Raw genomic sequence first — 24,692 nt, forward strand, 5'->3', positions numbered from 1 at the left:
CCTCAGTGAGAACAGAGCAGCCCGAACAGTTAAGGTTCCTGTGCTTCGGAAGAAATCACTCGGAAATCCTTGCTTCCGCGTCCTCCATCTCCCCCGCGTGAAGATCTGAAAATAGAAAACAGCAAAGTGCAGTGTCCCAGCCAGGCCCGGGTGTCAGGATCTGACGCGTCAGCGACACCCCCCGCAATGGCGCCAGCTGGACACCTGCTGCAGGTCCAGTGCTGCAGAGGTGAGGGGCCTGCAGGGGCCCCAGCTGCTCTTCATTCACACACCCCCCCCCTTTTACAGCCACAGACCAGAGGCTCTGGGAGAGCACACGAGGCCTCACAGGTGGCGTCTGTTATTACTGTGCGTGCTGGGACGCCAGCTCAGGTTCAAGGGATTCCAAAGCCTGGGCTATCAGCAAGAGAGATCCACCATTTTAAAAAGTTCTACCACGTGAAGTGCGAACCAAGTCTTACCCTTGCTCTGGGCTATAAATGTTATGCTGTATACTGTTTCACAGGTTGTACATCTATCTAACACATCCTTATTTATTTGAAAGGCAGGGTGCCGGAGAGAGGCAGAGACAAAGAGACCGTCTATTCCTTGGTTTATTCCCCTAGATGGCCGCAAAGGGGCCAGGCCGAAGCCAGGAGCCTGGAACTCCATCCGGGTCTCCCATGTGGGTGGCAGGGCCCAAGCATTCAGGCCTTCGTCTAATGCCCCCCGAGGTTCATTAGCAGGGAGCTGTGATCTGGTGTGCCAGGCAGCAGCTTAACGTGCTGCGCCACAAGGCCTGCCCTGCTGTGAATCTTTAAAGACAATATTTTCCTAGATTGTGGTGCAGCGGGTTCAGCCACAGCATGGGATACCAGCAACGTCAGAGCGCTCGTTCAAGTCCCCGCCACTTCCGATCCAGCTTCCTGCTTACGTGCCTGGGAGGCAGCAGAAGATGGCCCAAGTACATGGGTCCCTGCCACCCACTTTGCAGACCCTGTGGATGTTTCAGGCTCCTAGATTCGGCCATTTGGGGAGTGAACCAGTGGATGGAAGATATTTTTTCTCTTCCCCTCTCTCTTATTCTGCCTTTCAAATTAAAAAAACAAAATTTTCCCCCATTGCAAACCGTTAAACCGACTCTAATCTTCTCATGGGCCCCCATTCTTGGAAAAACACCGCGCTGAGATACAGTACCACACTGCAAGCTTCTCCGAAACCACGACAGAACCCACCGACACTGTGGCCACGAAAATCTGAGTAGCTGAGCTTCAGAATTAGAAACAAAGTCTGTAACCTCTAAAATAAGCACAAGGCAGAACACATATCCTCTATGATTCCTGAGCAGGGATAGTCATATTCAGGGCCAAAGTCCAGAATGGAGTTATGCACTTACCTACAGCAAGAGCTTGCGTTCCAAAGAGGAACCGCGGAGAAACTAAAATCTCAGGTAGTTTACTACACAGCCTGCAAAGCAGCGGCTACCAGCGGGCGGCTGGGCGGTACCAGCACAGTGGACCCAAACCGTGCAGAAGCAGGAGGTGGAAGCTGCACAACCCTGGAGGCAGGGCCCTGCCTTTGCACGTCCCGTTCAATTCCAGCGGCTGGGGCTGCACCAAGGAAATCATCCAGTTCCGGTAGGGTCAGGGCTGGGGTCCGACTCCCAATCCGGGGGAGGGGCCGCGTGACAGCGCTGGACCCGCGCCCAGCGCGTCCCGGCCCGGCCCCCGCCCTCCAACACGGCCACGCAGGGAGGCCGGGAGCTGCGGCGCGACCCGCCCGGAGCCTGCTGAGCGCCACCCGGAGGCCCGGCACCTGCGACTCTGCCTCCCCGCCGCAGCGCGGCTCCCCGGCGCCCGCGGAGCTGACAGCCCCACGGGAGCGTTTCCCCAGCCCCGGTTTCCAGGCTCCCTCCCGGGGAGAGAAGCGGTCCGGACGGCCGCGCCCCAAGGTCCCGGCCCCGCGCCCGCAGGCCGCGCCTCGCCCACCCGGCCCTGCACGAGACCCTGCGAAGGGCACTTACAGGACTCGGCTTGTCCTGCGCCAGCGCGTTCCCCCCGGGGGTCCATGGCGCTTCCGGACCCGCGAGTCCGGTCGCAGCGCCGCACAGCACCGCCCAGAAAATGGACGCCGGCGGCTCGGCTCAGCCGGCCCGGCCCGCCCCCGGCGCGGGGCAGAGGACGCAGCCCGTCCGGGAAGAGGTCGGCCCGACCCCCAGGCCCGCGGGCTGGGGAGCAGGGCGGGGGAAGGGGGTCGTCGCGCCTCGGACGCGGCCTGGGAGTGCGGTCGGGGCCCCCACGACGACCCGCGAGGCCCCAGGCCCGAGGCAGAGGGCAACAGGGGGCCCCCACGAGACCCTCGTCGCCTCCCACCGCCACTTCCCGCGAGGCCCCGATTTGGAACCTGCCAGGGTAGCCCAGTTGGGCCACAGAGCCTACTCACCGTCAGCACGGGGCCGGGGGCCGCAGGGTTTTCCCTGGGCTCTCGACCCAAACCCCGCACACTTGCAAGCGCATGGCACACAGAAAAATCCCGTGAGGTTTTCAGGGCATTCAGTTGTCTGGAATAGGGTGTCACCTGTTTTCCTCCCGCCGTGGGGGGAGGCCAGACTGTTTTTCCAAAGGTAGGTTAAAAGCTATGCAATGCCAAGGACCTTAGTCCTGTTCTTTATAAAGGGCACTTACTGCCCGCTGGGATCTTTCTTCCAAGTTCCCAGGGCTGGTCATTGAAACGGAGGGCCTGCCACGAACTTGGCTTCTGGATCTGACGGCCCAGTGCACTAATGTTCACGTGTGTCTCGCTTTTTTTTTTTTTTTTTTTTTTTTAAGTCATCGGTGTTCCCTGTGTTCTGACGCTACTGTCTGAAAATTTTCTTTAGAAGAGAGTCAGTGCCAGGCGACAGCAGGAAGGGACCGCAAAGGGCCCTCTCTGCCTGGCTTACAGCGTGCTTTTAGCCTGGAATGGGTGCTTGCAATGCGGCATCTCCGTCCCGGAGCCTGTTGTGAAGAATGTGATTTTGATGAATGAAGTAGATGCAGGTATTAAATACCAAGCCAGTAAAAGTTTAAATAGTAAAGGAAACATATACTGCTGACTCCAAGTCAAATGAAAGAACCGTGTGTAACTTAAGCACGGAGTTCGGTTTTTGGAGGCTGGCGGGTTGGGCAGCATGCATGCACACGCACGCCGACGGTTCCTGCGTCCTCAAAGCCCGGGCAGCCTCGATTTCTCTACTCCGTGGGCCACGTGCTCACAGAGGTCTCCACTAAGCTGCCTTTAGTTAAGTAATGATTCATCATCCCGGTGAAACAGCAACAACAAAACCCCTGCCATGTTTTTGTTTCTGTAGCTGCCAATCAGAGCTTCCACCAAACCTGAGCGAACCTGTTGGCGATCATGGGTTCCGACGTGAAGGTGCTGCGTGTTTGCATGCTTCCACTGAGCCTCTTGGACACTCAGAAAATTATTTGGAGGAAACAGGCACCCGGATTTAGAACCGGGGTTGGGAGGTACCGGCAGGTGTTTCTGTTCTCTGAGCTTCCCTGTGACTGGCAGGTAGCCAGCGGGAGAGCAAGACAACGGGGTGTTTGGTTTCAGCCGCTCTGTGGGTTGAAAGCCCAACTTCATCACCTTCCCTGCCTCAGCTTCCTCATCTATGAAATGGGACCGATCTCCATATTGGTGCCTGTCTCCCAGGGCTTTCTGAGAATTAAATAATACGTGTGAAGTATGTACAGTAGTTCTTGGCATGCAGTTCGTGCTCTGTAAATTGCAAGCTGTTGTGGCTGCTGGTCCTGGAAGTTAAGTATTCAGAATTCTAAGCCTGTAGCGTCCAGGCAGTGAGAGTTACGGATACCGCGTATAAAATAACCTTTATCTTCCAGAAGTTTTCCATGGGTCATCTGCCAGGGTCACATGGGGAGTGACACAGAGGGGTTTAAACACAGGTCTGACTCCCCAGCCCACTTTCTTGTACTGCTAACGTGTTCCAGGTGGTACCTTGGTCAGCTGCTGTCAACAGCTTGTTAAGCGCGAAAGCGGCTCTGGCTTCCCTAAGAGGCTTAGCAAGTGAATGGCCCCTTACAACCACTTGGGAATTCACAAACAGTGGCATTTCTTTCTCCCTGGAGCCAAATGTTTCTCCAGAAGCCAGGAGATTTCCCCAAATTGTTATTAATCACTGAAATATCACAGCAACAGCTTTAAACACCACAGCCTCAACCTTACATAATCAGCCAGTCCTTCAAAATTTTCCATTCTTCCTCATACCCCGTTGCAGATTCTCTCTCTTAATCATTCTTCTGAGTATGGGGAACCATCTGGAAATTTCCAGGAACGTCCCAACTCCGTCACAATTCTGTTCTTTTCTGTAAAGGTTTATCCCTCCCCCATACCCCCAACCAACTGGGATGTATTTGTCTCTTTCTTCATAACACTTTGTATTTCAATGCGTGCGCCGATCTAAAAAACCCAAGACTCTGAAGATTCTCTCCTAAGTTCCTGGGGCTCCTGACCCTGTGCAGGGCCTTCCGGGCTGTCCTTGTGTTCCACCGCGAGGTTCCCATGGGCCCGCGACTGCCTGCTTCCAGCTTTCACACTAGGGCTGTTGGCCACGTGCGCTTTACTCCCCCTTCTCGTTCTCTGCAGTGTTCCTATTACCATGCCACCAGAAAAAGCACTGATGTGATGTCTCTTTAAATCCACTTGCGGCCTTGCTTTCCCAGCCAGATTAGGACTCTAACTCGGCACCTCCTAGGCCTCCTGCTCCTGTGCAGCTCTGTTAATGTGCGATTTCTCAGGTCCTCTTGCTGAGTGCTCACCAGGTCCCACGCCTGGCTTCCTTCCCCTTCTTTGGCCGCTTATCTCTGCCCCATCAGGCATTCTCGGGAATCCTGCAAGGCCTGTGTGTGCGAAGTTGTGCACGGCAGCGTTTAGGGCCCGGGCTTCAGTAGTGCCGACGCCTCTGGGAGCCTGGCCGATGAATGTGGACACTGCTGCTGGAGGGGGGTGGGGGGTGTGAGCTGGGGCCTGCCGGCGGGGCAGGGAGCAGCAGCCAGACTGCTGGCACCTAAAGCGGGGTGGGAGGTGGGAAGGGCCCTAGCCCCACACCAACTGTTGCCAGTTGAGACTAGGGGATCTGCAGAAATCGCCAGTGAAGTCCAAATGCCGATTTTTATGTAAGATCTTTGAAATGCTGAACACTTCAAAAGGGAAAAGGAAGCTGGATCTGAGCAAGCCGCTAGATGTAACTACCAATTTTCAGGAACTCTGAGACAGGAATGTGAAACAGCACTGAGGGACGCAATCATCGGATTTCAGGCTGGGGGAATTCTCCAGGCAAACAAGCTGTTTCTTCAACAAAAGTTTTGTAGCAATAGCAAAAATGAACAGGGTGAGAGAAAGCTATAGATGAAGGGAAATGGAAGAGAATATTCCTTGTACTAAATGGGCCTTTTTAAAAAAATTATCCTTTGAATAAAATTGTCTAAATGACATAACTAGACAGATTTGCATGCTCACTGGGATATTGGACATTATGAAAAGAATTACTGTTATTTGTTGAGATGGTATGGTATTGTAGTTATTTTTCATTTTTAAATTGATGTGTTCAGGGGCCAACACTGTGACACAGTGGACTAAGGCTCTGCCTAAGGCACCGGCATCCTATAAGGGTGCTGGCTCAAGTCCCGGCTGCTCCACTTCCCATGCAGCTCTCTGCTAGGCCTGGGAAAGCAGTAGAAGATGGCCCAAGTCCTTGGGCCCCTGCACCTGCATGGGAGACCTGGAAGAAGCTCCTGGCTCCTGGCTTTGGATCTGCACAGCTCCGGCTATTTTCGCCATTTGGGGAGTGAACCAGCGGATGGAAGACCTGTCTGTAACTTTACCTCTCAAATAAATAAATAAAATCTTAAAAAGACAAAAACAATAAAACCCCACTGTGTTTAGAAATATTTCAAACTGGGGCCAGTGTTGTGGTACAGTGGATTAAGCTGCTGCCTGTGATGCCAGCATCCCATATGAGCACCAGTCTCAAGTCCGGCTGCTCCACTTCCTATCCAGCTCCCTGCTAATGTCCCAGGGAAAGCAGCAGGTTCAAGTAATTGGGCCCCTGCACCCATGTGGGAGACCAGGATGGAGTTTCCTGGCTCCTGGCTTCTGCCTGGCCCAGCCCTGACCATTATAGCCATTTGGGGAGCGAATCAGTGGATTACAAGATCTCTCTCTGCCTCTGCCTCTCTGTAACTCTGCCTTTCAAATAAATAAATAAATCTTTTAAAAAGGAAATATTTCAAACTTATTTGCAAAAATAGTACAAAAAAATCCTCAGATTGATTGGTCTATCAATCAGCATTTTTTCCCTGAACCACTTGAAAGTTGCTGCTTTCTTTCTTTTTTATACTCAGCATTTCTTTCCTAAGAAAACAGCATTTTGGGGCTGGCGCTGTGGTGCTGTGGGTTAACACCCTGGCCTGAAGTGCCAGCATCCCATATGGGTGCCGGTTCGAGACCCGGCTGCTTCACTTCCAATCCAGCTCTCTGCTATGGCTTGGGAAAGCAGTAGAATATGGCCCAAGTCCTTGGGCCCCTGCACCCACATGGGAGACCTGGAAGAAACTCCTGGATTCGTATCACCACACTGTGGCCATTGCAGCCAATTGGGAAGTGAACCATCGGACGGAAGACCTCTCTCTCTCTCTCTCTCTCTCTCTGCCTCTTCTCTCTCTGTGTAACTCTGACTTTCAAATAAATAAATAAGTCTTTAAAAAAAAAAGAAAACAGCGTTTTTCCTGGAATCCTTATCTTCTAGAAACTGGTACCGACGCATTTAGAGATTGAATGATATGAAGTCTGGAATTTGCTTCTGAATAATACAGGAAGGGATTTACAGAAGACAAGACTGGCCAACAGCTGACAATTCTTGAAGAATGAGGATTCATTATGCTATTTCTACAAATGCTTAAGATTTTCATAGCAAAGATTTAAAAGGCTATGTTAATAAAATGTTCATGCTACGATATAAAGTAAATAAGAAGAAAATATGCAAATTTCTACCAAATATTTCTACAAATTATTATCCCAGCCATAAAAAAAATTCACCAGTTGGGACAGGCCTAGTGGTTAATACACTGGTTGGGACTCCTGCATTCCATATGAGTGTACCTAGGTTCCAGTCCCGGCTCTGCTCCCAGTTCCAGCTGTCGGCTAATATGCACCCTGGGAGGCCGTAGGTAGGTGAAGGCTAAAAAGCTGTGGGGCTGGTGTTGTGGCACAGTGGATTCAACTGCCTCCCGCAACGCTGGCAGCCCATATGAGCATCGGGTTGGGTTTGAGTCTCAGCTGTTCCACTTCCAGTCCAGCTACTTGCTAATGCACCTGGGAAACCAAAAGAAGATGCTCCAAGTGCCTGGGCCCCTGCCATCTACATAGGAGACCCTGATGGAGTTCCTGGCTCCTGGCCTTGGTTTGGCCTAGCCCCAGGCATTGCAGCTGTTCTCTCTCTCTCTCTCTCTCTCTCTGTGCCTTTCAAGTAAATTAAAAAAAGAAAAAAGTTGCATCCCGGCCACCCACATGGGACATCTTGACTGAGTTCCCAGCTGCCTGGCTGTTGCTGACAGCTGGGGATTGAACCAGCAGATGGGAACTCTGTCTGTCTCTCTACCTCTCAAATATACAACCTTTTTTTTTTATTATTCATTTTTCATAGATAAAAGACCAGAATGATACATGCCAAAATGTTAACATTCTGGATTATTTCACAGTTGGTTTATATTACTTCTGTAATCAGGAAAAAAGAAAAAAAAAGTAATATAACCAAAAACTTAGAAAACAAAAATATTGGCTAATTCGTAAAAATTACTGTTAGAAGTCAAGTAAAACATATTAAGTGTCTTCAAAAAGTTTGTGGGAAATGTGTATTATGAAAAAAAAGATGCATAAAATGTCTGCACCTAAATAAATGTATCTTTTAATTCTGTTTTCCCACAAACTTTTGGAGGTACCTTCGTACATATGGGCTTATCTGGTCAGTGGGTCCCCAGTTTTCAGTTTTTTATTTAGAAAATGGGCCTGCAAGCCAAAGCTCAGGGGCCTAATCCAGCCTGTCTCTTGTTTTGATCCAGTTCACAAGCTGGGTATGATTTTTACATTAAGAAATTATATCTATTTATTAATATATGTTGAAGGCAGAGACAGAAATCTTCCATCAGCTGCTTCACTTCCCACATATCCTCAACAGCTAGGGCTGAGCCAGACCAAAGCCAGGAGCCTGGAACTCAATCCAGGTCTCCCACATGGGTGACAGGGACCCAAGTACTTGAACCGCCACCTAATACCAGGGTATTAGCAGGAAGCTGGAAATGGAAGTAGAGCCAGTACTTGAACTCAGGCACTCCAATATGGATTGTAAGCATCCTAACTGTTGTACCAAATGCTTGCCTTGTTTTATATTTTTAATGATTGGGGGTTAGGGGAGGAGCCAAAAGAAGGATATTTCATGGCATGACATTCAAATTCCAGTGATATAAGTTAAGTTCTATGGAGACACAGACACAGTCAATCATTTCTGCATCTAAGGCTGTATATCTATTACTAATACTATAGACTACATTTTGAACTTCATCAATACAAAATTTGTATAAATTTCCTTTCTCCTTTGCTATATAAATGCCTATATAATATCCTCAGTTTTGCCTAGCCTCATTGTTAAATAAAATTTACTGGAGGCCATTGGTTTAGAACGAGTTCCTGTACGAGGCCCAACAGATCCAACCAAAATGGAGTCACTATGCTGAAAGTTCCATGCCACCAAATTGAAACATAGTTGTTTATCTGACCTTCTGAGCAATCAGGAGAAAGATTCTAGCTGAATCCTCAAACAGGCCAGTTATAGCCAACATGACAAGGAAGTCCCCTTGTCTTCAACCCTTATAAGGAATGTAACTTGAAATAACCTGATGTTAACCAATCTGCTTTTTGTACCGTGCTCTTTCCTTGTTCCTGTTCAAGCTGACTTAGGAAAACCAACCATGCTGCCAGGCCCAGTGGAGTATTTTTCTATTTTTACAGACGGGGTGCTGCCTGACTCACAAATCGCTAGCAAAAGCCAATTTGATCTTTACACTCAATTTATTGAAATTTTATCTTTTGACATCACAAAGCCTAAAATATTTACTGTCTGACCCTTGACTGCAAAAGCCTGACAGCCACTGGATTGGAACGGGGCTTCCCCTGTGAAGTCAAAGCAGCTTGGATTAGCAGAAGGAGCTCTGGACTTGGAGTCACGCAAAGCCCTGCCACCTAACTCTCTGAGTGACCTGGAGAAGTCACAGCCTCAGTCCCCTTGATGAGAGACTCAGAAGAGTCTAATGTCCACATGACAGCTGGGATCTGCAGTTTAAACTCCTGTCACAGCTCAGCAAGAGGGACAGGGATGACAGCAGTGTTCCGTGCCCGAGTGTCACCCCGTGCGGTTCGCCCGGAGTCTGAGGGTTTCAAACAATCAGAATATCCTTTAGGGATGGCTCAGCAGGCACTCAGACCAGGAGAAGAGGAAGGAAGAGGTGGGTCTGGGGGCTCTAAAGGCAGAGCAGCACGCTAACACGACTTTGGAACAAAGAGCTGCCATCTGCAGCGTCCAGATTGGGTGTGTCTCCCGCCTGGGCTTGCTCCCGGCACGTCCACAGTCTGTTCAGTTCATTTATGTACGGCACAATCCAGATCTGCTGGAGTGAGACGGGCTGTGGGCTCCTGGGGCATTCTCAGCATGTAGACAAGGAGCCCTGGGATGGAAATGGAAACTTCTGGGAACTCTGGGATAGATCACCTCTCAGGACACAGAACGCAAGGTGGGTCGGCGACTGAGCGACAAGGCCAGCGCTGTGACAGGAGCCTGACAGAACATCACAGCCCCCGGGCTGAAGCAGAGGCTCCCTTGGGCCTTTTGTGTTGCAATGCTCTCAGCTTTCTCCCTTGGAGCCTGGCACCCCCAGCTTCAGGGTGTGGCACAGTGGGGCCGCATCTCCTTTTGTTTGCCCTGGCTGCATCCTGGCCATGCCATTTGTCTTCTGCCCTCAACTCCCTTGGTGCTCAGACCACCGGCCCATTCTCTGCCACATCAGTTCTCCAACACCCTGTGTATTTTAGACACTCTTTCAATGTTCAGGACAGGAAGCAAGAGAAAAGGGGGGGAAAATTACAAGGGCACTGCCCTTATGGGATTTAACCACATTCTCAGCTGGTGGCTTTTGTTTTCTCGGCTCACTGGCTTGTAAGGCCCTGGGGGCAGGGACTCGGCATCGTGCTTAGCACTGGGGAAGACGGGCAGGACTGTGAGGCCTTAATTAGAGCAAGGCCTCAGCCGGGTGGGAGATTTTAGCAGGCAAATGGAAAAGACATTTCAAAGCACCCATTTGGCAGCCATGACCATGGGGTAAGGAAGAGGGTTATTTTATTATATAAAACAAATAATGAAGGTCCCTCCACCCCCCACTGCCTTTGATGAACACAGAAAGAACATTCACACTGGCATTTTAAAAACAAAACAGAACTAGAAAACAAACTCCCTCCGTGGGCCTAACGTGGTGAGTGCAGTAGCCTGAAGAGCTAGTCTCAAATTCAGAGTAGGAACAGTGACAAAGCACGGAAGCCATGAAGGGAAAAGATGCAAAATCAGTTACAAGCTCAAGAAAGGGACCTTCTGGTCAATGGGATGTTGGCGCCATGGCAGTGGCATGCTGTGATCGCCCAACAAAGACGACTGCTTTGATAACCAGCCTCTGACTTACCTGCCGCCCAGAAACAGCCAGCTAGGAGACCCCCATGGTCGGCCAGGGAAGGTGAAAAGGCAAAAGTGTCTTGTCTGCATCACAAATTCAAATGTTTGCATTCAGGAGCTTCTCGACTTAACATCTGCTCATGAATGCAAAAGTGGCAGCCGTTAGCAAGGTCACCTGGCAAGCTTGGAGAAGGGCAGCCAGGCAGACGGCGGCTTCTTAGGAGCCAAGACAAAGAGTCAAGTGAAGACGTGTCCTTGCTGTTGGCGGCACTGCCCCCACCCTGAAGGCTGGCCCCCAGGAAATGTATCAGAGGCCACCAGGGGACAGCATGCATCAGGGGGGACACACAATCATGCCTGGCTCCAGTCTTGGGTGGGAACCTGGACAGACTGTCATAGGGACCATGCCATTCATTCTGCCTTGGCTATAGCAGGGTCTGTCACATAGTAGATGTTCAACGAAGGCTTGGAGAAGTGAATTGAATTGTTGAAGTCCCCTCCACCACTGCCCGGCAACACTGCACTACAAAGGACAAGAACGAGCCTGTCTCCATGAAGAATGTTTCAGAGCTCCTCAAAACCGAGGGGAGTTTAAGGAGCTGGCCAGGCCACTTCAACTGTGAAAGGCAGAGTCTGCTAAATTATGACTCAAGTTCAGAAGGTGCCTGCGAAATGTTTAGAAGACATGGAAAAGCCTTACACCCTGTAACTTGTATAGCAAACCCACCTCTTTGTTCTCCAGCGTCCAGCAGCCGACTAACCTAAAAATCCTAAGAGAGTTCTGGTTCTTAAGATGAATTTTCTTAGTACTTTTTGCACTAACTGAAAAAAAATCACTGTAAATGGTAAGATCTTTAGAACACTACCAACAGAAAAAGATGCTTGTAGAGCAAAAGTGTTTTAGTGAAACCCGAAAAACCCTGACTGTGGATGGAGGCATTTTAGGACAAAGACCGTCTACTGGCAAGGTGGGGACAGACTCTTCCACTATTTTGCCACTGAAAACAATTAAATGGCTATCTCAGTGTTCTTCCCTGAGTTTCAATTCCTGAGTTATCGTTCAAAACAAAGCCAAAGGCTTCCCAGAAATTTCCTTGCCCCGAGAGGAGAGGCCTTTCCTGGGCTGGCACTGAAGCTGCGGCAGAATTTCATCACCACCTAGGGCTGCGATGGCCCCAGGTTCACTGTACCTCCGACAGCTTCAGGGTGGTGACTGGCTCAAAGGCAACGAATCCAGCTGCGCACAGAACCCCGCCATTGGGCCACCCTCTCGTGGCAAGTGAGGCTGAGCTGAGTTAGGCTCCATCGCGAAGCGGGCAGACCCGGCTCTGAGACAGGGACAGTTACACAAAGCAAGGCAAGTTTGCAGTTGGAGCACGTGCACACGTCTGTCTGGTCACACCACCGTCAGATCCTCACCTGGCTGGATCCTTCTTAGCATGCCGAGCTCCACTTCCTTGCCACCTCTCCTCCCCACAATGCATCACTCGCGGTTATCTGATTTTTATCTTTATTTTTCTTCTTTACACTGGTTTCTTCAATTATGTGTTGACATGTTTATTTTTGCCTACTCTCCCCACATCACACCTACCATATCAGAGGCAGGTCTGCAGGTAGCAGGTCTGTCTTGTTCATCACTACACGTCTAAGCCTCCAGAATTTTCCTAACTACAGTAGATGCTTCATAAACGTGTTTGCCAAGAAAGCTGATAAGAAGAGCATTTTCCTTGGGAGGAGGCTGTTAAGATGAACTACGTAGTACCAAGAACACAAGTCAGCACAATTGAGTACCAAAGAGAAAGATGCTAGGTCTTTTTCTAGATTCTTCTCAGTGAAGAGCTCAACAGCACAATCTGGCTGCCAATTCCCCTATAGGGAGCCATGTAAATGGCTGAGGTAGCAAGAGATGCAATGTTGGTATTCTCACTGAGTTAAAGCTTGGGCAAATATTTCCCATTTTTCAAAGAAAAAGAAAGAGTGGAGAATTTTATACTATAAATCACTCAGGCAGAAAACCACACATTTGCCCATCTCATTTTGGTGAGAACAAAGCAGTTGTTTGCACATTCCTCCTGACGCACCTGCTCTGGCCTGCCCCAAACACCTTGGCCACAGAGTGTAAATGGGTTAAGCTCAGTAACTGAAACAAAGACATGGGGTAAGTGCCATCCTCTACAATCAGAGGGAAACGTTCTCAACTGATCTGACAAATCCAGTAGTAACTGTAAATGGGTAAGTTTAGAAAAGCTTTGTGCCTTGTTAACATGGCTGTGAAATATGAAGGCAAAGCATTAAGGCGAAACACAACAAAGTAATAAATAATAATTATTCTTCCATTCACTGGTCTATTTATTAGAATGACAATGGTACAATATACTTCCCAACAGTCTTACTTGGCCTTCTAGCTCCTTGAATTGTGTTTAAAATTCTTTTAGGCAAGACCAAGAGCAACATAAATGAATAATGCCATAAAAAAATCATTAGGTTTGAAAACCTACAAGATGACGCAACCATGCTTGAGTTAAAAACCAAAGGATGGAGGATTTATAAAGAAGAAATATATTGTTGCATTTTTATGGTAAACAATTGCATTGCATCCATTTCATCTTGTAATTAAGATTCAAATGGGTTCAAAATGATGAATTTGTTCTGGCCTATGAAAAAAGAAGACATTGCAGTTGCAATCTTTGTGATCAGCAGTAGTGTTTTAATTACAAATGCTGGCTCACTATTTGCTCAAGAGTGAACAACAATCAGCTTGATCCTCCTGCCACTGTTAATGCTACCAGTATTAAAAGAAATAGGCACTATTGAATCAGGTTTATCCTGAATGACACTATATTCAAAATGTACATAGTCACTTTAAGTCACAGGCAAGAAGGAAAATGGCTCCCAAGTAGCCCCCCCCAAAAAAGAGGTGTTGCAGGAAGAATATTTCATGGCAAGCCAGAAAAACGAAATCACTGTGAGATGAATTATGCTCTAATATAATTGAGCCAGAGAAAGACGTGAGCCAGTAAAATATTTTAGTTGGCCTCAAAACAACAACAATAACAACAACAACAACAAAACAACAGTACTCCTTACCCCTTTAGCCCGTAAGAGGTCTAACTTCAGAGATAGGGCTGGGGAATCTCAGACAAAGCAACTACTGACACAATGGTTCTGAATCTCCATGTTCACATCGGCAAACCTCGGGGAGGCTTCCGGTCTGCCAGCTTCTTCCTCCTAACACACCTACCCAGCAAGACCTTGCCACCAAGGCTCAGTGTGCCCTTCTCCTTGGAGAGGTAGGCTTGGCTTCGCGTCCTTCTTTATGGAAAGCCCTGAGGTTCCCAATGGAGGATCAGGGCAAACAAGAGCATCAGCATTTTCTGTTCTCAGAATTTCTGAAACACCTTTTGTTTCAGTGGCGCTGGTGAACTCGTGATAATGAAACTACACCTCTGTACACAAACACTGACCTGCATTCTGGAGCACATTACAAAGAAAACCTTAATTTTGAAAGTATTGAGCACAAAGGAAAGAGAGAGAGAGAGAGAGAGAAGCTGTCACCGTGCAAGCTTTCTCTACAGGGTTAGAAGCAGAGCTTGATTTTTAAGGCTTGCAGAACGCATTTAAAAACATCTCAACCAGTTCAGATCCTATGTGAGGGGAAAAAGAACTGCAAAAAATTCACTACATATTGGTTTCCTTTGAAAAGACATTCTTTTGCATATCTGTTATTGCATTTTTAAATACTATTTGGTTACCAAGGAAACAGATTCTGGCCCAGTGTTAATTTGAAACTAAAATATATTTGAGAAGCTCAAAGGAAAGGATTGATGAAATTATTTGAAAAGTGCCAGAGTTTGGTTCTTACAGAACCACAGCTGTATGGTCTGCAATGAGCCATTCCAGGGGTTTGGTTTCATTTAGTGAAGCTCTATATCTTCTTCCAGGGCCGTCTACATTTAATATCTCCCCTTTTTAAAATTGTAACTCCTCATCCCCCATTTTATATGTTTATAAAATTTGTATATTTATTCTTATATACTACCTAAAATTGGTTTTGAAAGCATATACATTTTTATCTTTCATATAACACGCTTAAAGACCGTTTCTGAAAATTTAAATATTTTTAATGTTTCTTATTAAGCTTGTTTGTGCGCTTTCAAATTATCTCCACAAACCCATTTATTTTTAGTTTCAAGCTAAAATGAAGCTGAATCATCAGATTTTCAAAAAATTCTTTTGTTGTGTAATGGCGCCACACCTATCATATATATGCTTTTTTTAAAAAAAAAAGGAAGCATCTCACTTTTATAGCAGTATCATTTTATAAATTTATAAGCGCTGCATATTTATATGGTATCTGAATAGGAGAGGCTACCCAATTTAATATCCTCCCACCAAAAGATTACAGCTGTCTTATTTACTTTGTATTTTAAAAGTCATATTTTAATGCATCTAATGTTACTGCTGCAGAGCTCAAAATAATCTATAAAACATGCAAATTTCAACCTACCTGTGTGTGTGTCACTTAATGCAGTGCTAGCAGGACAAGACACTCGGCCATTTTTATGTAAAGCGATGGAGACCAACTGACTTCTCCGTCTTCTTACTCACAAGTTTTAGATGCAATTGCCACACACACGAAAAATCACACGCAGAACAGCTTGAATGTACTGTGATCACGAGAACTGAATTTATCAACAGGAAAACAGGATTGAAAAAAGAAGTTTCTCATCCAAGGTTTCTCTGAGGCTGCGACCAAGGAGGTGGTGTGTTGAATTTTTTTCCCTTCCTCCTCTCAGAGTTCAAAGCTCGGAGCTGACCACTGCAAAGGCCACTGTCACGTTTGCTGAGAATCAAACCACGGGTACCAGCACTGAAAATACAAATGTGAGAGCCCAAGTTGCTTGCCCACGATGGAGGGCACAAGAATTAAAAATAGATTCCACCTTGCCTTCTACCTGCATAATAAACACGGAAGTTTCAAGTGTTTAATTTGATATTCACATTAATTAACAATGCAACATACATTATTTAAAAGACAGCAAATGCAAGAAGAAAGGGGAGACACCATCTGGTAGCAGAGTTTTGTTGTTGTTTTTGTTTTTAGGGTTTTATGAGTTTTTTTTTAAGCCTTGTTAAAAATAAAAAGGTAAAATCGTGTTTTGAATGTGATGAAAAGCAAACATCCAAAAGCAAATGAATCGGAAATGAAAGGTGATGCTGAAATATCTACGGCTGTAATGAGGCAAAAACAAGTCTTCGCTACCAGATGATATGGCACACAGAGCATTTACATACTCACATCTGAAATACTAGGCAACGTGTAATGAATTCTATACACAGCACGCACACACAGCACAAGCACGGCTAATCCTGCCTGCCATCTTAGCTCGCAGGAGCAAGACACGCACTGCATGCAGCACACGAGCACTAGCGATGGAGGAGGCAAGGGACAGCTCACCTTAAATGCAGTATCTGATTAATGTTGTAAGTGACATTGCATATCAGCCTCAGAGTCTTGGTTCAACTGGGTAGGAGGGAACAAAGAAAAATGTCATCAACTGGTGATGCAAGATGAGCCCAATCACTAAACACTGTTTAGCGAACTCCAAATTCTGCACCCAGGCAGTAGAAGGCATTTCAGAGACTTGAGCAGAGCTGCTGCACAATGAACACATCCTTCTGCTTCTGCGAAGCAAACGATCCTTTGGCTAAGGAAGAAAACAAGCTGCAGTGAACACTGTCCTGTCCTCCTCTCCAAGAAAGCGTTCAATACAAGTATGTATCTGGTCTGGGGTGCATTTTATAGATTGCTAATTTCATAGAATTGCTTACAACAACAGCAACAACAAAACCAAAGCAAAACTGTTAAGCTCTTGTGAAGTAAAGAATCATTCTGATAAAGCGGATAGCATTTCCAGATCATTTTTCAGCATCCTAAATGGTGCCGGCAGGCTTGCAGAAGAATGCACGATCAGCTGTCTGTATCTGTGCTGTAACCTTTAACCACAAGCAGCGTAAATGCAGCCTGCTAAATGTATCTGCAGGACTGAACTGCATGCAGATACCGCCTCACACAGAATTGTATTAAAATGTGAATGAATTTTCTTCCATTTAGAAGCAAAGTAAAATCAGTACAGAAAACAAAAATGGATGCTGAGTTCCTTTGGATATAGCTGACTGTCAAAACGATAAAAGCTATCCTTAGGATACTGACCTAAATAATACTAAGGCTTACAGCAGCATACTGCATGTGTTTGGCACACAGAAAATGCACAGTGGTTTTTCTTCTTCCTCCCCCCTCCAAAAGCTAAATTTTAAAGCAACAAGCCACTAATAGGAATCCCAAATGTTACAGATGTGCAGGCTGTAAGAGCCATCCTGGAGTGCTGAGGTGCAGTGTTTCTTTGTTTTACTTCCAGGCTTATTTTAGCTACGCCTGCACCATGCCATTGACACAGGAGGTCAGGGCTGACACTGGGCTGCTCTCCGTTTTATGAGTGAAATGTTTTCTGGAAATTAAATCTCATCTTCTCCAACACCAAATTTCATGTCTTCTTCCACACCACCTCCCTACCCCCGCTGCTCCAGACTGATGGGACCTAGTATGCTCAGATGTAATGAATTGGAATCACCTTCTGTAGAGATGCCCATACACAATTGTGAGGATTTTTTTAAGTAAAAATCCTTCAAGAATTCGTATGCACCCCTTTATTCCTTCCAACACGCGTGCAAGCATGCATGGGAGCGCATGCACACACACACACACACACACACACAATTAAAGCTGAAATTGCAATGAAATGTTTAACATGTAGAACAAAAAACTGTTGAAAGAGCTGCTTATTCAGGATTTTAAAGAAATGCCTAATAAGCAAATACTGTTTTGCTACAAAACCAGTGTCACCATATCCCCACAGAGGAAAACAGCACAGCTTGCTAGAAAAATTGTCTCCCGATCCTGCCGGCAGGTGAAAAACAGAAAAGCATTTCATTTGCTCTGCTGCATAAAATATGACATCTTTTATTTTGAAGGAACTAAAACAGCTTATTTTCCACTATATTTCTTGAGCTGTAAATAAACCATATCACCCCCACCTTTAGATCTTGAACATTAGCCAACATTTTTGTCGAATGCTGAGACTAATTCTGAATATTTAGTATTGACATATTTCTTCTTATCTCTCCAAAAATCTTTGATCGCCTATTGCATCACTGAATATGCTAATGTTAATTAAGTCTAACGTGAAAAAAATGAATTAATATTTTCGGGGGCTGCTGGTTCTCCAGTGCCTCTATCTTCTATAAGGATTGACTGAAAATAATCAGGTTAGAAAAACAGTCAAGTCCCCCAGAAATCTTTTTGAAGGAGAAAAGATCTTAGAGCACCTTAACTTAGGTACTAGGTTTCACAACTGAATGTTTTGTTTCTGGCTTTCATTCTATCTCCTTACCCCAGGACAAAAGCGATTTTTAGCTTAATGAGTACAAAGTACCCGGCCTGCCTCCACCCCGTACACTTTACAATGTTTGCCTGTTGGGTTGTCTGGGTGGAGGGTCGTACCTGAACCACCGCGGGTCCTCTTCTCTTTGGAGCACATCTCTCTCCCACAACTACTCCCGAAACAAATGTAGCTTGAACGAAAACACCAGCTCCTGGTGTAACACCAATGGTGGAACCATCGGCCCCACCCCCCACATCCTTGCTCTGTGAGCTCTGGTTAGCATTGACAGCAGCAGAAAATTAGAATGGAGTGTCCTTAGGCCAATTCCTCCTTTACCATGGGGGTCGAGAATTAGAGAGAGTCTCACGCTGAGTTACAAGGCACCAGTTTAACATCCGGTTGGCTATAAAGCAGAGTCCTTAGGCTGGGGTCAGGGCAGGCGGAAGTGCACACCTAGATGCCGGACGCCCCTCGTGCTTGTTGAGATAGTCCCCATTCATGATACTTGAAAGCTAGTCATGTTCAAAAACTCACAGGCTAAATATACGTGGCATGGAATCACCCCGACCACATAGAGCTAAGGCGCTGCCTCCTCCGTCTGGGGTAATAGATGACAGTGACAAGGACAGCAATGCACACTAGGCTCCCAGGCAGTGAGTGAGTAGAGTAGCGTTCCTTCAGGTGGAAGGGTGGTAAATGCCGTCAGGTCTCCTAGTGGTCCTGGTGAGCCAGAAGCCGGGGCAAGCAGCTTCCAAGCCTCCCTGTGGGGTTCTCTGTCCGCTCTGTCACAACGAGCCTAAAAGCCACGTATTGGTTTATTGTGAGGTCCAAAGCCCTCACTTACCAAACCTGCTTGGGTTAAACAATAGGAACTGCAGTTGAACGTATTCAGAGGGCTGAGCTTGTTTAGGCAGACATCTCAACTAGCAAATCCTGTTTTGTACTTTTAAAAACTATGCTCATGCCTGAATTACTTACGCTCTGTCACGACTACAAATGGCCAGGGTACACATTCGCTTACGATGTTAAAGATTGCGTGCTCCTCACCGACCTCCTCAGGCCCTATGCACCAACCTATGCATTTAAAAGACAAATCCCTTTCCACAATGAAAATTTCAGCTTTTCTCTGCCACTCTGACAAGTCGAGCACGAGGAACCCAAAACAATCTGGCAGGAGCAGGATGCAGAAGGACAGAGCTGGCGGCGAGAGGCCAGTGTTTCGCACTGATGAACGTTCTTACTTGCTCACCGACTTCTTGTTCTGCAGGCTGAGCTACTGTTATTTTTGGTACTGTGGGTTACGGTTAAATTACATGGCTTATGCAAAGCACAGAATTCAAGTATGAACAAAGCTTGACTCTCGATGTTTAAAAAAAAAAAAAAAAAGAAAATTTGAGCACTGAGTCCCAGAGGAATCCTCGGTTTATAAACATTTGGATGGGTTTGCACATTTCTTTACGCCATTCACTGTATTAAAAATTACTGCTGGCCTTCTCTGACACCCAACATAGTCCACGTTTGTGGGTGAATGTGTCATTAGGTTAGGTTATTCTAACTGAAATTCTAAAAAATAAAATGTTGACCAAACAGAACCATTTGGCTTCAATTTTGAGAAGTTGAAAAGTCTAAACGTTTGTATGAGGTGAGTTTACCTCTGTCCGTAGTGTGTACTCATTCCTGGCAACACCATGGTGACTGAATTTGCCCATGACTAAAAATGTCTGGGCATGGTATTTTGTTTGAAATGTTTAGGAAAGCCTAGTGCTACTTTGAACATCTACATCTTGCCTGGAGTTCTGGGCAGGAACTTCTGCTTTCTGTGCTGATCAGAGTTAAAAGTCTGTAATCACTACCGCTTATGGAGAACCTACTCACTCTTTTAGTAAGGTTATATTATTTAAGTCTAATCTAAGAATCTTGCAAAGTGAGTATAAATTATCCTCAATTTTAGGTGAGGAATGAATGGGGATTACTAGCCACACAGTAAACAGCACTTGAGATTCGAACCCAAGTTCACTCAGTTGCCATGCCTGGGTTTTTCCACCAATCCTAAAAGGATTAAGCTTCTTCCCACATCCACACTCCATCCCTGATGTTAGTAACCTCTGGTGCACCACCAACCAAAGGCAGGCTGGACCCAGCAAGTGGACAAGTCCAAATAAGAGACGAGGAATGGCAGATGTTTGGAGCAGCACATAAGTTGCTAATTGGGATGCGTGCATCCCATGTTGTGTAACTGGATACCAGGTGATAAAAAAAAAGTACTGGAACTGGTTCTTGCCATACATCCAGCGCAAGACAGCAGAATCCCACAGCGCAAGCTTTACTCTAATTCTAGCTAAGTTACGTTCTTCAGGCCACGGTTACACAGCACTGTTGTGTTGTTATGCTGTGCTCTGCTATGTTGGCTTTTATGCTGTTTCAGAGGCTGAGTTGTTGGCTTTCCTTTTCATCCACACCATGGGAATGCTTTCACTCTTATCTGGTCTTCTATTCCAGGCAGCCAGAGCAGAGCAACCCAGTCAAACACAGTTAACCTCTCCACCTACAGACCTTCGCAAAGATTAAGCAGTGATGTTGTGGCAGGCTCGGCTCCCGGCTGACTAGTTTTGGCCTTTATCACAGCTCCCCTGAAGATGTGCTACTCGTCCTGTATGTTGTGTGAAACCAGCCCCTTTTCTCTGCAGCTTCAATAAAAACCCCAGACTACCCTCACAAAGCAGGACAGTAGTGTTTAAGATTGCTAATCTGCTGTTGTCCTCATCTGTTGACAGATTAAACTGTCTCTGTCCTTTACCCTCAAACCTTGTCCTCATTATCGTGATTTGGTAGGGAGGACAGGGACCACACTTTGGGTAGCAATTGGAGTGCCTGGTCATGTCCTGGCAACCTTACTTCTGATCCAGCTTCCTGCTAATGCGCATCCTGGGAGGTGGCAGATGATGGCTCAAGTACTGGGGCCCCTGCCACTCACATGGGAGATCCAGATTGAGTTCCTGGTTCCTGGCTTCAGCCTGGCCCACCTCTGACTGTTGTGGGCATTTGGGGAGTGAACCAGCGAATAGAAGTGCGTTTGCTCATTCTCCCCGCCCCTATACTTTTCAAATAAAATGAAAATAAATAAAATTAATTTTTAAAAGGAGGAATCAATTAGACCATGCTGGGGAGTTAATATTAGAGAGCAGAGTGGCAATTTTGGTAGGAGATTTGTCATAATTTAGAAATGTTCTACCAAGCAAAATAAATGCAACAGCTTACTTTCCTGTCTGAGCAAAGATGTCATCTTGTGAAGTCCCATTTTTCCAGATTACAAATGAGAACACAGGCTGAGAGAGATCTGGTGATTTGCCCAAGATCACACACTTAAATAAGCAAATTCACCCATTTGCTGTATCAAAAATTACAGCTAACTTCCTGTTTTTTTTTTAAGATTTTATTTATTTATTTGAGAGGTAGAATTATAGATAGAGAGAGGGAGAAGCAGAGAGAGAAAGGTCTTCATCTGCTGGTTTATTCCCCAATTGGCCACAACCACCAGAGCTGTGCCGAACCAAAGCCAGAAGCCAGGAGCTTCTTCCAGATCTCCCACCTGGGTGCAGGGGCCCAAGGACTTGGGCCATCCTCCACTGCCTTCCCAGGCCATAGCAGAGAGCTGGATAGGAAGAGGAACAGCCAGGACTAGAACTGGCACCCATATGGGATGCCGGTGTCACAGGCAGAGGCTTAGCCCACTATGCCACAGTGCCGGCCCCTGGTTTCCTTTTACACCTAATATTTTAACATTTGTGAATAAAATTATCAGGTTGTTGGACTGTTAAAAACTATCAAAGGAGGAATGGGAAACCTTTTTTCTGCCAAGAGCCATTTAGATATATTTATAACATCATTCATGTGTCATACAAAATTATCAATTTGAAAATTAGCCTGCTATAGATTTATTGAATTTCGAGTCCTGTCTGAGTTTGCTCTGGCAAGGCCAGACCCAATGACTTTATGGGCCTTATATGGCACACAGGGATGCCCCTACCCCTCAAATAAACCTGGTTTCAACTTAGAAGAACATTTTTTTTCTCCTGACCAGATAACCTGAGTAGGTATTATGAATTTCTACCCAGAGATATTTTATTACTAGTTTTTAAAATTGCATGTACTGGATTTTTTTAAAGATTTATTTGTTTTGAAAGGCAGAATGACAGAGAAAGAGAGAGAACAAACTTCCATCTGCTGGTTCACTCTCCCAGATGGCTATAACAGCCAGGTCTGGGCCAAGATGAAGCCAGCAACCAGAAATTCCATTCAGGTCTCTCACGTGGGTGCAGAGGCCCAAGCACTTGGCCCACCTTCCACTGCCTTCCCAGGCCCATTAGCAGGAAGCCGGATCAGAAGCAGAGCAGCCAGGACTGGAAATGGCACTCCAATATGGGATGCCAGCATTGGAGGTGGCGACTTAACTTGCCACATTTAAAAAATGTTTTATTTATTCATTTATTTGAAAGGTAGAGAGACAGACAGACATGCACACACACACACACAGAAAGAGAGAGAGAGAGAAAGAGAGAGAGAGAGATTCCATCTACTGGTTTACTCCTCAAATGCCCACAACAGGCAGAGCTAGGCCAGGATGAAGCCAGGAGCAAAGAACTCCATTTGGGTCTCCCCTGTGGGTGGCAGGGATCCAAGTTCTTGTATCATCATTTGCTGCCTCACAGGGACATTAGCAGGGGGCTGAATCAGAAGCAGAGGCAGAACTCAACCCCAGCCATTCCAATATGGGATATGGACATCACAGCTTAATCTGCTATGCCATAACACCTGCCTCTCCTAAACATATTTTAAAAATAGACATTAAGGGAAAGGAATTTGGCACAATGGATAAGTTGTTGATCAGGATACCTGTATCCTTTATGGACTCCTGGCTCCCCCACTTTCAATCCAACTTCTAGCTATTCTGGGAGACAGCAGATGATGGCTCAAGTAGGTGGGTCCCTGCCACCCACATGGGCTCCTGGCTTTGGCCTGGCCCACCTTGGCTGTTGTGGGCATTAGGGGAGTGAGTGAATGATGAAACAACTCTCTGTGCCTATCTCTGTCTCTCTGCCTTTCAAATAAGATGGAAATTTTTAAAAAAATTTTAAACCTTCTAAAAATGATTTTTTAAGAACGGACTTTAAAAAAAAGCCTAACTATTGAGAATTTTTTACGGGTATCATTTTAATGAATGACTGTCTGTTAATATCTGCTCCTTTTGCCCCTGGAGAGTTCCCTTCAAGCCCTGAAAGTGATGCTGAAAAGTATGCTTCCTAGGACAGGTAGACCAAGGCTGGACTCCAGGTCTCCCTTCTCCCGGTATATGGCAAGGCGACTACCGTGCTTCATTGGTGGTAATGTTACCTGGCAGCCAGATGGCTCTCAAAGGGAGCTTTTCTAATCACACACCACCCCCAACAACCGCGCCCCGCCTGGGGGTAAGGAGGGGAATTAACCGGCTCAGGGCTCATGAGGCAGTAGAATAAAGGGTTGGGGGCATAGACGTGCCTGAGGAATTTGAACTCCAGGAGGCTTTCTCCAGTTCCTAGACATGATCTTTCTCACTCCTATCCATTAACATTTGTGAATGCTGTCAGAAAGGAGTGGACTCCTGGTAGCAAGGATCAGTGAGCAAACCATGGGCACCAAACTCCAGGGGCCAGCATTGATGTGCAGCAGGTTGGGGCAGTATTTGGGACACCCACATCCCATATCAGAGCACTGATTTGAGTTCCAGCTGCTCTGCTTCTGGTACAGCATTGTGGCACAGAGGGTTAAGCTGTCACCTGCAACACCAGCATCCCATATGAGCACCAGTTCAAGACCTAGCTGCTCCACTTCCATTGGGGCCATCTGGCGAGTGAACCAGAGGATGAGATCTCTCTCTCTCTCTCTAATTCTGCTTTTGAAATAAATAAATAAATCTTTAAAAAGAAGAAAGCAAGCCATATGGGTCACATTTTCCTTCTTCCAGCTCCTTGCTAATACACCTGGGAAGACAATAGAAGATGGAATGAATACTTGGACCCCTACCTGCCACATGGGAGACCAGAATGGAGTTTCTGGCTTCTGGCTTTGGCATGGCCCAGCCCTGGCTGTTGCAGTCATTTTGGGGAATAAACCAGCAGATGGAAGATCTTGATGTCTCTCTCTTTCTCTCTCTCTCTCTCAATTGCTCTTTCAAATAAATGCATAAAATAAATCTTCCAAAACCACTCCAAGCTATCACTTAAACAGATACTTAGTAAATGGTTATAGATTAAGTGAATTAATGCATAGATGGCAGTATAGTGCATTAACAATGGTGCTGCCCAGATACTCGCAGAAGAAAATGTGACAGTATGAATGTTAAAAATTTTTTGAAAGCTCAACTAAATATAATTTTAAGCAAAATAGTAAATGTTGGCCAAAAGATCACCTGGGACCAAGTGTCATCTGGGAAGTCTCAGAGAACCAGGGCGGATTTCTAT

The 24,692-nt window shown here is 46.3% G+C and overlaps 1 long non-coding RNA gene and 1 pseudogene across 10 annotated transcripts in view; both read right to left on the minus strand.

The window, feature by feature from the left end:
- The window catches only part of ZBTB38 (zinc finger and BTB domain containing 38), a 112,758-nt gene that overhangs the window by 75,980 nt on the left and 12,086 nt on the right, over window positions 1–24,692 (minus strand). For 3 of the 10 annotated variants that reach the window (XR_011388184.1, XR_007908740.2, XR_001794625.3), the window contains exons 1-2: window positions 2,003–2,144; window positions 2–105 (exon numbers count right to left, since the gene is read on the minus strand). This is a non-coding gene — a long non-coding RNA (zinc finger and BTB domain containing 38). Of the gene's footprint in view, window position 1; window positions 106–1,375; window positions 1,517–2,002; window positions 2,145–2,421; window positions 2,561–15,260; window positions 15,400–16,211; window positions 16,278–18,314; window positions 18,386–24,692 lie in introns of those variants that run through there. The other 7 variants (XR_007908742.2, XR_001794626.3, XR_011388183.1 and 4 more) reach the window with 6 other exon arrangements.
- The window catches only part of LOC127482692 (non-histone chromosomal protein HMG-17 pseudogene), an 85,054-nt pseudogene continuing 75,780 nt past the window's right edge, over window positions 15,419–24,692 (minus strand).

The sequence above is a fragment of the Oryctolagus cuniculus genome, chromosome 4 (assembly GCF_964237555.1).
Source record: "Oryctolagus cuniculus chromosome 4, mOryCun1.1, whole genome shotgun sequence".
In the NCBI taxonomy this organism is placed as follows: domain Eukaryota; kingdom Metazoa; phylum Chordata; class Mammalia; order Lagomorpha; family Leporidae; genus Oryctolagus; species Oryctolagus cuniculus.